The sequence below is a fragment of the Narcine bancroftii genome, chromosome 1 (genome assembly GCF_036971445.1).
Source record: "Narcine bancroftii isolate sNarBan1 chromosome 1, sNarBan1.hap1, whole genome shotgun sequence".
Lineage (NCBI taxonomy): Eukaryota > Metazoa > Chordata > Chondrichthyes > Torpediniformes > Narcinidae > Narcine > Narcine bancroftii.
The window spans coordinates 403,561,033-403,571,971 of record NC_091469.1 but is presented as its reverse complement, the minus strand read 5'-3'; positions in this window follow the sequence as shown (position 1 = coordinate 403,571,971).

Sequence of the window (10,939 nt, the reverse complement as noted above, 5' to 3'; positions counted from 1 at the left end):
GCAGAAGGATATTGTTAAGTTAGGTGAGTGAGCAAATTGGCAGGAAAAATAGAAGAGCAAATTATTATATAAATGGTGAAGAAATGCAGAATGCTGCAGTGCAGAAGGACTTGGGAGTGCTTGTGCATGAATAGCAAAAAGTTGGGATGCAGGTACAACAGGTTATTAAGAAGGTAAATGGAATATTGGCCTTCATCGCTAAAGGAATTGAATTCAAGAGCAGGGAGATCTGATGAGGCTGCATGTGGAGTTCTGTGTGCAGTTCTGGTCTCCATACTTGAGGAAGGATATACTGACCTTGGAGGCAGTCCAGAAGAGGTTCACCAGGTTGATCCCGGAGCTGAGGGGAAAGACTAAATCACCTGGGATTATACTCACTTGAATTTAGAAAAATGAAAGGATATCTTATAGAAACATATAAAATTATGAAAGGGATAGATAGGATAGAGGCAGGAAAATTGTTTTCACTGGTAGGTGAGACTAGTAATAGGGGACACAGCCTCAAGATTCAGGGGAATAGATTTAAGTACTTGTTTAGGGATTCACCTGCCACTCCACACATAGATGATTTGTTGATCTTTAAAGGCCCCTATTCTCTCCCCAGTTATTCTTTTGCCTTCACTGCACTTGGGATCTCCTTGGATTCTCCTTAATTTTATCTGCCAGAGCAATCTAGTACCCTCTTTTTCCATCCTTATTTCTCTCTTCAGTGAGATCCTACATTCACTGTACTGCTAAAAGATGACTTGATTTAAACTGTCTATAACTGATATATGTCTCATTTTTCTCAGTCAGAGCCTCATGTTCTCTTCAAAATTTTCTTCTTTACTTTATACCCACTATAGCCAATTAATATTAATTTATGCTGTTCCTTATTGAAAAGATATAAATGAAGCTTAAATGTTATTCTGTGTCAAATTAAGAGGTTTTACCTTCATGCCGATTTCTTGCATTGACTAAGATTATTGGACTTCCGAGTTCAACAGGTATTACAACTATATCTCTTATTGATGATTTTCTTGATTCTGCACACAAGTATGAAACGAGAAATTGGATAGAGCATTCTTTCACATACTGCTTATAGTATCAGGAACTTTTTTTTAAATACAGAAATGTACTTTATTTGCAGAGATTTCTTTGGAGCTGGAATATTTTTGGTTGCATTCTTTCCAATTTTTTAGGCTTGAAAACTAGAAACAATCATTTATGCTTTGTTTATACTTGGTCATAGGGCAAAGATATCATGGTGTTCCCTGGCATTCATTTTTCATTTGTAATTGTCTCCTGTATATTGGTCGTGAGCCAATACATATTGAACTTAGAACCACAGCAATCCATGTAGTGAAGGTCCACCCACATACTGTAGGCACAGCATTCCGGATGTTTGTTTTTTTTTTATTGTCAGCTGATTCAGAATGTCAGAACGTGGCTGAAATTATAATTGCTCTAATTCCTTATACCCTGTAATACTGTGCTTATTCAACAGTTCTATTTTAATTGATGCTCTCCATAGCTCATTATCAGTGTATTATTTACTACTCCCTGTTCTAATGATGGGATGCATGGAAGAGATATAAAGTGCAGAGGTATAAATAAAGCAGGGTAACAGCGTTAATCTTTGTCAACTTTCTTTCGAGTTCTTGCGACTTCATTGGGCAATCCATCAGGATTAGCAATGTTATTACAACATCAGAGACTCAGCTTTGTATCCACCGCTGACTGTAAAGAGTTTGTAGATTTTTTCTCTGTTTGTGAAGGTTTTTTCTGGATGTTTTGGTTTCCTCCTACTCTTCAAGTATAGTGCGTGGATTTTAGGTTGATTGGTGAGTCAGAAGAGCCTAGTACTGTGCTACATGTCTATTTTAGTCTAAAAAAAAACCATTGTATATGGTATAGTGCTTATGCTTGTCAATGATCTAATTAGGAGTTAAAAAACTTGTTTAGTTAACTCTTGATTGCTGAACTTTTAACAATTTAAAGGCTTGATAGATGTTAACACAGTTCACTGCTATTAAGCATAAATGACCATTCTTTTTACAAGGCTCTGCAGAGAGCCAAGTAACTGGGAAGGCATCCCTTGCGAGTTGACCCTTTCTTTAATCTGATGCATATAGACATGCTTTCTCAGAAAATCTCGCTCAAATCCAGACCATTAAAGTCAGTTTGAGTATTATATTTTCTTATTACATCTGCGAATCGGTAATCAGACTACCTTACCACTACACACAAAATCTTTTTGCCTACAAAGCTATCAGGCTTTGAAATAAAAGAGATTATATTGATATTAAAATAAATTAACAAATTAATGGCAAACTGGTCTTGAACTGTGCAATGCTGGGAATAAACATTCTTTCTACCTTTCAGAAGTAGGAAAACCCGCATTAATTAAAATAATGATTAAACAATTAGAATTGTTGTTAAGATAAATTATTGATTTGTGCTGTGATTTGCTGACATCAAAACCAATTAAATTATGAATAAAGAAAATATATACATAAAAATGTCCTACATTAATAGTTTAAGATTACATTTGTTGTAAATTAATCCTTTAATTTTAAAATCTTGAAGAAAAAGTGGTGTGAGTTTGATTATTCCGTTATGTCTTGTGAAAACTCATTACCAAAAGTCATGATCAGCTAAGTAATGGTAACATAAATTTTGTATATAAATGTCAAATGAGAATTGAAATACATTTGTTTACTCTGCTCTTTTTATCACAATATACTGAATTAATAATAATTAATAATATCCTATTGAAGCAATATGTAATTTCTTTATTAAAATTTTAGTGAAGATGTTCATTTTCTAAGGTATTTTTAACTACCAAGGAAACTTTCTGCTAGTTATTATGTCTGAACCACCAATAATGAGCTATAATATATAGTAGAAAATGGAACCCAGAGTGTAAATTTTTAAACTGCAATAGACCTTCATAGTTTTCCACTTGCTACTGATACTCCAAGTGATCTTGGTATCATCTTACAGCATGAATTATTTAATGTAGTTAATGCTGCATTTCTGATTAAGAGAATGATTAAACCACCGCACTTCATGTGGAAAACCTTTTGGCTTGTCATTTTCCTTGATATTATCTCACTAATTGACTTACAATACATTTATGCTTCAATCCAAAAACATGTTTCCATGTTCTCAAATTCCTGACAGAGATTATAAATTTTCATTCTGCTCACCTTGATGTAACAAAACTTAACGAGTTCTTAAAAAGAAATAAAAATACATTTTAAATATTAAAAGTTTTGTATTCTCTTGGATACAGTGATGCCAGTAATTTCTTTCAATGACCTGACATCTTTGCAATTGCACTGTGTTTATCTATAGCTGCAGAAATAAAGACAAAATGAAAGTTATGATCAGATTCAACACAATGACTACATCTATTTTATTATATGCATACTTATTTGTGGTTTGCATCTTTTGCTTGGTACTAGCAGTAGTATTATTAAAAACAAATAATAGGTGCAGGAACAAGCCATTCTAATCCACCATTCATTGGGTTTCGATCTGATCGAGCTTAACATTTTATTGCACTGTCTTTACATCCATTTATCCCCTTAACATCTCTCAATCTTGTGGAATTAAGAAGACATTTAAGCACAAAATGTAAAATGACAGCTCAGTGAAGTGCTGTGACCCTGCCAGGTTATCAGGCACTTAAGCTTTCATGCTCTTGAATACTCCTACTTTAACCCTAACCATAAACTACCCCAAGACTACTAAAAGATGTGCCTATATGTCACTTTTTTTCTTGCATTCATTGCAATTGTGAGCATTAATTTATCTGTTCTAAGATATTTATTGCCTCTTTTTTTTCTATCTTGGCATTTATAGTAATTTAAAATTTTCCCCTTGCAGTTGGTGTATCTTACACATCTGTTTCACTGGAGCAAGTATGAACTATGGTGCAGATGCACTTTATACTTCAGTGTATGTCAAAACTCTGTTGCACAAGGGTTGAAATGTTGTGAAGGACAGGATTGAGTTACAGTAACCAGAATTGTGTGTTACTCCTGGGAAAAGGGGACCACAGAATCAGTGGCTTTTGAAATAAAGTCTCTTTGGAAAAGAAGACAGATTTCTACTGGTCTATTTTTGTGTGGCCACTTCATTTCACTCTTGTCTGGTTTGTGACTTAATCGTGGAAGAAGATAACCGCATTTGTTTAACCCTTGTCTGGGTATGTGAATACATTGTGGAAGAAAATAGCCACATTATGCATAAAAAGGCCTGAAGATATAATGTTTAAAAGTATTTTACAATTATTTCTGAATTGAGAATTTAAGACTTTGAAGCAAGACTGAAATGATGCTGAACTTTTAACGAATGACTTTTCTGAGTGGATCTTTAATCACACACACACACACACACACACACACACACACACACACACACACACACACACACACACACACACACTTACATTTGTGAATAGTGGGGTTAAATTTAGAGTTAAGTTTAGAGATAAGTAAGAAATGTTATGTTATTGGTAGTTTAATTAAAAAAAAACTATTATTTTGAATTTTCCATTGCTGCTCCTGTGTTAGTGCTAACAAATTCCCTTTAGTCCCAAACAAAAGTTAAAAGGGTTGTTAGTTCATAACACTACACTTCCACTGCACTCCTTTTTTTCTTTGTTTCCTTTGCCATTCAGCCCTCACCTATTCTCATGCCCCCTCCATTTGGTTCCATCCCCCTCTAACCCCATTTCGCCACTGGATTCCTCTGCTGTCTTTTCCACCAACCCCCTCCCTCCTCACAGGCACAGACAGACAGGCACACACATGCACATACACACATCCATCCACCTTTCGAACCTCCTCATATCAGAAACATTTATCTCCTAATCATGACTCATCTTCTCCGACCTGACTATTTTATCTTTCTTGGCTCCCTCTCCCTTTTTCTCACATCTGTCAGTTTTATAAACCTGTCTATTATGTTTCCTTGAAGAAGGTATCAGACCCAATAGGCTGGTAATATATCTTTATCATCTTTGAACACTGTAAAACTGGCTAAGTTCCAGTAGTATTTCTGGGTGTTTTTACTACAATCACAGCATCTGCAGACTGTCATGTTTCACTCTGTTATGTTTACCAATCCCACACACAGAGCCAATGTCCCACTCCTCCCCCTCTGTCCGCTTTACACTGGTGTCTCCAATATTTCTCCAGTCTCAATAAAGGACTTAGCTCCGAAATGCCAACCATTTGTTTTTTTCCCACTGACGCTGCTTGACCCTGAGTTCCTCCAGCAAATTATGTTTAGCTTCAGATTCCAGCATCTGCAGTCTCCTGGGTGTCCACAGTCAGGAGTTGAATTGAGACCTGCAGTCTCCTGGGTGTCCACAGTCAGGAGCTGAATTGAGACCTGCAGTTTCCTGGGTGTCCACAGTCAGGAGCTGAATTGAGACCTGTAGTCTCCTGGATGTCCCCAGTCAGGAGCTGAATTGAGACCTGCAGTCTCCTGGGTGACCACAGTCAGGAGCTGAATTGAGACCTGCAGTCTCCTTTTGTCTCCAAACTGATATATTTCAGGTGCCATTTTATTGGAACTGCCTATTATTTTAAATGCTGATATCGAAGAGCAATATGTTTCTCCAAATTATGTTGGCATACATTAGTTGTATTGTTGCCCCCAGCTCTGTAAATTATTTGTGCTAATCAAAGACAGACAAGGGATAGAACTGTTAGTGTAGTAGTTAGTGCAAAGCTATTAACAGCACCAACAATCCAGGTTGTAATCAGGCACCGTCTTTAATGAGTTTCCCATGACTGTGTAGGTTTCTTCTGAGGTCTCCTGTTTCCTACCTCATTCCAAAATGACATATGGGTTAGAAGGTTAATTGGCAACATGAGTGTAATTGAATGGCGCAGGTTTATGGGCCAAAAGGACCTGTTACCCATGTTCATATCTCTAAATTAAATATATATACATATATATCTTACATTGATTAAAGAGAAGCTATATTGTGGCTGCAAGAAGTGTTGGAAGTGTGAAGAAAACTGAATCTGCCCTATGAAATGTTAAGAAATATTTTGGATGGTCAAATAACTAGAAAAAAAACAATGACATTCATTCTATCTGCAGTGGGGTGGGTGGCTGAAACAAAGCCCACTGGACATATGCTCAGAAGATAACAGTTAAAGTAATGTTTAATGTCCAGAATCATGCATTAAGAAAATGGATGCATTTATGCACTAATTAATGATCTGATACATGATGACAAGGTTCACCTTCCATTGGCATATTCTACCAATAACAGATTATCATTAAAATGAACATAAGGTACAACCAGTAGGTGAATCTTGGCATGTCAACCATAGTGCAGACAAATCTTACTCACACATAACTGTGTATAACTTTAAAAAAAATACTACATTGGTTATCTTAGGATGGCGTGAGCCACAAACTGCAGTGGAGAAGTTCTTATGTTGTTATATTCTAACTTCTAGGAAAATCAAAGAGAAGGATAATATCACCTTAATGTGAGATTACTATCATGAGATCAGCAAGAGAGCAGTCAAATCAACATTAAACCCAGATATTCCACTTTTACAGAATGAGTTAAGTTAGGGAAAAAAACTCCCTTTTGAGGAAATTTAAGACCAGAGTATATCCAGGATCCACATGTTTTACATTCTGTATTTCTGTGTCAGACAAATTTTAGAGGGCCCAACCCAAACTCATGATAGACACGGAGAGGACTAAAGAAAAAATACTTTGATATTGCTTGCTATAAGTTTATTTTGAGAAAAGTAATTTTTAAAATTTCCTCAAAAGGGAGTTTTTGCCCTAACTTCACTCATGTATATAGAATATAAAACATGTTCAAAATATTTCTCTTGATGTGAGACCCAACAGCTGAAATTCATATACTCATGCATTGTGTTAAAATAAAGGAGTTAATTTTAGATGAGCCTAGGTACTAAAGGTTTGCAGGATATTTAACTTCATCTATATTATGGTTAAGTTTGAAATTGTTCTGCTGATGTCTACATTCAAACATTGTTTACTTGATAGATATCAAAGAGAAAATCTATTTTACCTTCTCTATCTATTGTTTTACTATCTATTTTGTCTCGTGTACCTTAGAACCATTTAACTCAGATCTTCATGCACACAAGATGAGCATTTGTCTGTAAGAGATAAAAATGTTTTATTTTTGGCAACTCCTTTAGAGCTACAGCACAGTAAAAAGGCCATTCGGTCTGTGCCGACTGTCATGATAATGAATATGCATGATATGTATTAACCTGACTGGAAGTCAGATGGTATGCACTGGAGGTGAAAGGTGCAGGATGATGAAATAAGGGAAGCAGGAAAATAAAGACACAGATGTTCAACTGGTAAAGCATGTGGTTGATGGTGGTTTCACATTTCGGGCCACAAATGTGACATTGGCGACGAGGATAAACATTTTGGATTTTAAATGTGATAAACATTTTTGATTTTAAACGTGATAAACATTTTGGATTTTGAATCGGTGGCTTTGAGCTGGAAGGTTTTCTTCATGGCAGTCACAGGAGCTGAATTTCTAGCACTTCGAGGTGTTCCTCATTTTGGCCCGAAGGGTGATGCAAGCACTGTGAGTGTGAAGTGGAAGGCATGGCTGGAAGAATTTGAAGCCTACGCCGACAGTCAGGCCTATTTCTCGATAGCAGTACAGCGGAACAGAAAGCGCAGCGGAGGGCGTTACTTCTCTTCACCGCAGGACCTGCAGTTCGGGAAACTTTTAAGATGCTTTCGAATACTGGAAGGAAGGAGGAATACCAGAAAGCCGTAGATGCATTGAATGCACACTATGTGGTGACACCGAATGCTACATTTCAATGCCATTTGTTTTGCAAGGCAAAACAAGAAGATGGAGAAACGGTTGCCCAGTACGTGACGAGATTGTGACAACTGGCTGTGGGATGCAATTACGTGGTAGCTGATTTGGACAACCAGTTATTGGATCAAGTTGTGCAGCACTGCAGATCAGACAAACTCAGAAGACGATTGCTGGAAAAAGGGGGTGAGTTGAAACTTACCAATGCTTTAACAATGGCTGCTGCATTAGAGGCTGTTGAGGGGAAATTTCATACCATGAAACTGAAAGACAATTCAAACCAGCCCAGTGAAGACAAAGTTGGTCAACAAGTAAATAGGCTCTCGCATAGCCATAGCCAGCCAAGAAATATGTCGACACATGACTTGGAATGTTACAGATGTGGAAACAGACGTCATTTTGGAAAAGACCCATGCTGCCCAGCTAAAGGAAAAGTTTGTAGAAAGTGTGGAGGTAAGGACCACTTTGCAAAGAAGTGTAAAAGCAAGTCAAATGCAAACCAGAATGGGAAGAGTACAGCTGCTAAGGACAAAGCTTGGGGGAAAGGAAAGTATCCTGGAAAGAAAGTCACTATTCGCCATATTGAAGGTGACCCAGAAAGTGACGATGATGATGACAACCAGGATGGGCAGGAATACTATCAGTTTACATTGAATGATGTACATCATGAGAAGGTCCCAGTGATAATTGGTGGTGTGACAGTTCCGGTCATTGTAGACTCAGGCAGTGACAGTAATGTAATTGACTGACATTTATGGTAGAAATTGAAAAGAAAAAAGATAATTTGTACATCAAAGAAGTGTTCAAAGAAACTGTATCCATACACAGCAACCAAGCCATTGCAGACCATTGGATGTTTCACTGCGACTGTTGAAGCTGGTGACAAGTACACCGAAGCAGAGTTTGTTGTCATAGATGAGAGGGGAGAACCATTGCTGAGTAGACGCACGGCGCAAGACCTGGCAATACTTCATATTGGAGCTCATGTCAATTCAGTTCAGTCATACGAGGATATGAAGCAAGAATTCCCCGCAGTTTTCCAGGGAGTAGGAAAGCTGAAAAGTCGACAACTAAAGCTAGCAGTGGACAAAACGGTCAAACCCAAGGCGCAACCAGTGCACAGAACTCCATTTGGACTTCGTGGGAAAATCGAGGTCAAAATCAAAGAGTTGATCGAGCAAGACATTCAACACAATGAGTCAGCCCAGTTGTGATCGTGCCCAAACCAAATGGTGACATAAGACTGTGTGTTGATATGAGGATGGCCAATGAAGCTATAATTCGAGAACGACACCCCATACCAACAATGGAAGAAGTACTTCAGGAGTTAACTACCAGTCAGGTGTTCTCAAAAATTGATTTAAAATGGGGCTATCATCAATTCGAGCTGGACCCAGAATCCAGGGATGTGACAACATTTGTGACTCACTATAGATTGTACCGGTACAAGAGACTATCGTTCGGCATCAATGCAGCTCCTGAGATCTACCAGTACGAAATCCATTGAGTGATTCAAGGCATTCCTGGAGTTTCCAACATTTCTGATGCAATCATAGTCCATGCGGCTACAAAGGAAGAGCATGAAAGACGGTTGAGGTGTGTGCTATCCAGACTACAGGGGGCAGGCCTTACTGTGAATGGAGACAAGTGCCAGTTTGGTGTCTCAGAGATGGACTTCATGGGACACAGGCTTACATGGGAAGGACTGAACCCAGCTGATGCCAAGGTGAAAGCTGTTACAGATCCACATGAATCCCAGAATGCAACGGAGATGAGGAGCTTCTTGGGATTGGTTAATTATTGCACAAAGTTCATCCCTAACTTTGCTACACTGGCAGAACCACTGAGGAAACTATCCAGGAAAGGTGTACCATTCCATTTTGGCTCTAAGCAGAAGGAAGCATTCACAGCTCTGAAACAAAGTCTGATGAATGCCGATACTCTTGGGTATTATGATCTGGTTGCACCAACCAAAGTCATAGCAGATGCTAGTCCTGTTGGTTTAGGAGCCGTATTGGTCCAGATGCGTGATGTGGGACCAAGAATCATTGCCTATGCCAGCAGATCTTTGACAGATGTGGAAAGGAGATTTTCTCAGACAGTGAAAAAAGCACTCGGACTTGTATGGGCCTGCGAGAGATTCCATACATATTTGTATGGCATTGAATTTGAACTCATCACAGACCATAAACCATTGGAGGTGATCTATGCAGCCAGGTCCAAACCGTGTGCCAGGATAGAACGATGGGTGCTCAGACTCCAACCGTACAAGTACAGAGTAGTTCACATTGCCGGGAAAGCAAACATTGCTGATCCACTCTCCAGATTGTTGAAAGATAGATGCCCACAATCCAAGTCAGAATTGGGGACAGAAGCAGAGAGCTTTGTATGCTTCGTAGCTATTCAGTCGACACCGGAAGCTGTGACAACAAGGGAAGTCGAGAGAGAGTCCGAACATGTCCCAGAACTCATGGAAGTTAGAGAATGTATCCAAAGTGGACAATGGGACAAGGGCATTCACAAGGCATATATTCCCATTAGAGATGAACTTTGTTGCATCGGGCAGTGTGTATTGAGGGGGTGTAGATTGGTGATACCACAGAGGTTGAGACCGAAGATCGTATCATTAGCTCATGAAGGACACCTAGGTATTGTTGGTACCAAGCAAAACCTCAGGAGTAAAGTATGGTGGCCAGGTTGTGATAAAGACGCAGAGAAATTCGTCAAAACCTGCCATGAGTCTCAACTCACAAGTAGGCTCCTCCAGAGCCGATCCGGAGTACGCAGCTCCCGACAGGACCGTGGATCAATGTAGCTGTTGATTTTCTCGGACCTTTACCAACTGGTGAGTCAATCATGGTAGTGGTAGATTACTACAGCAGATACTATGAGTACTCTGTGATGAGGTCAACGACCACTGAAAAAACAATACAAGCATTGGCAGAGATCTTCGCGAGATATGGATTGCCTGTTACGCTATACTCTGACAATGGTCCACAGTTCATTTCAGAGACATTTGCTGAATACATGAGGACCACAGGTATGCACCATCATAAAGTAACTCCTAAATGGCCGCAAGTCCATGGAGAAGTA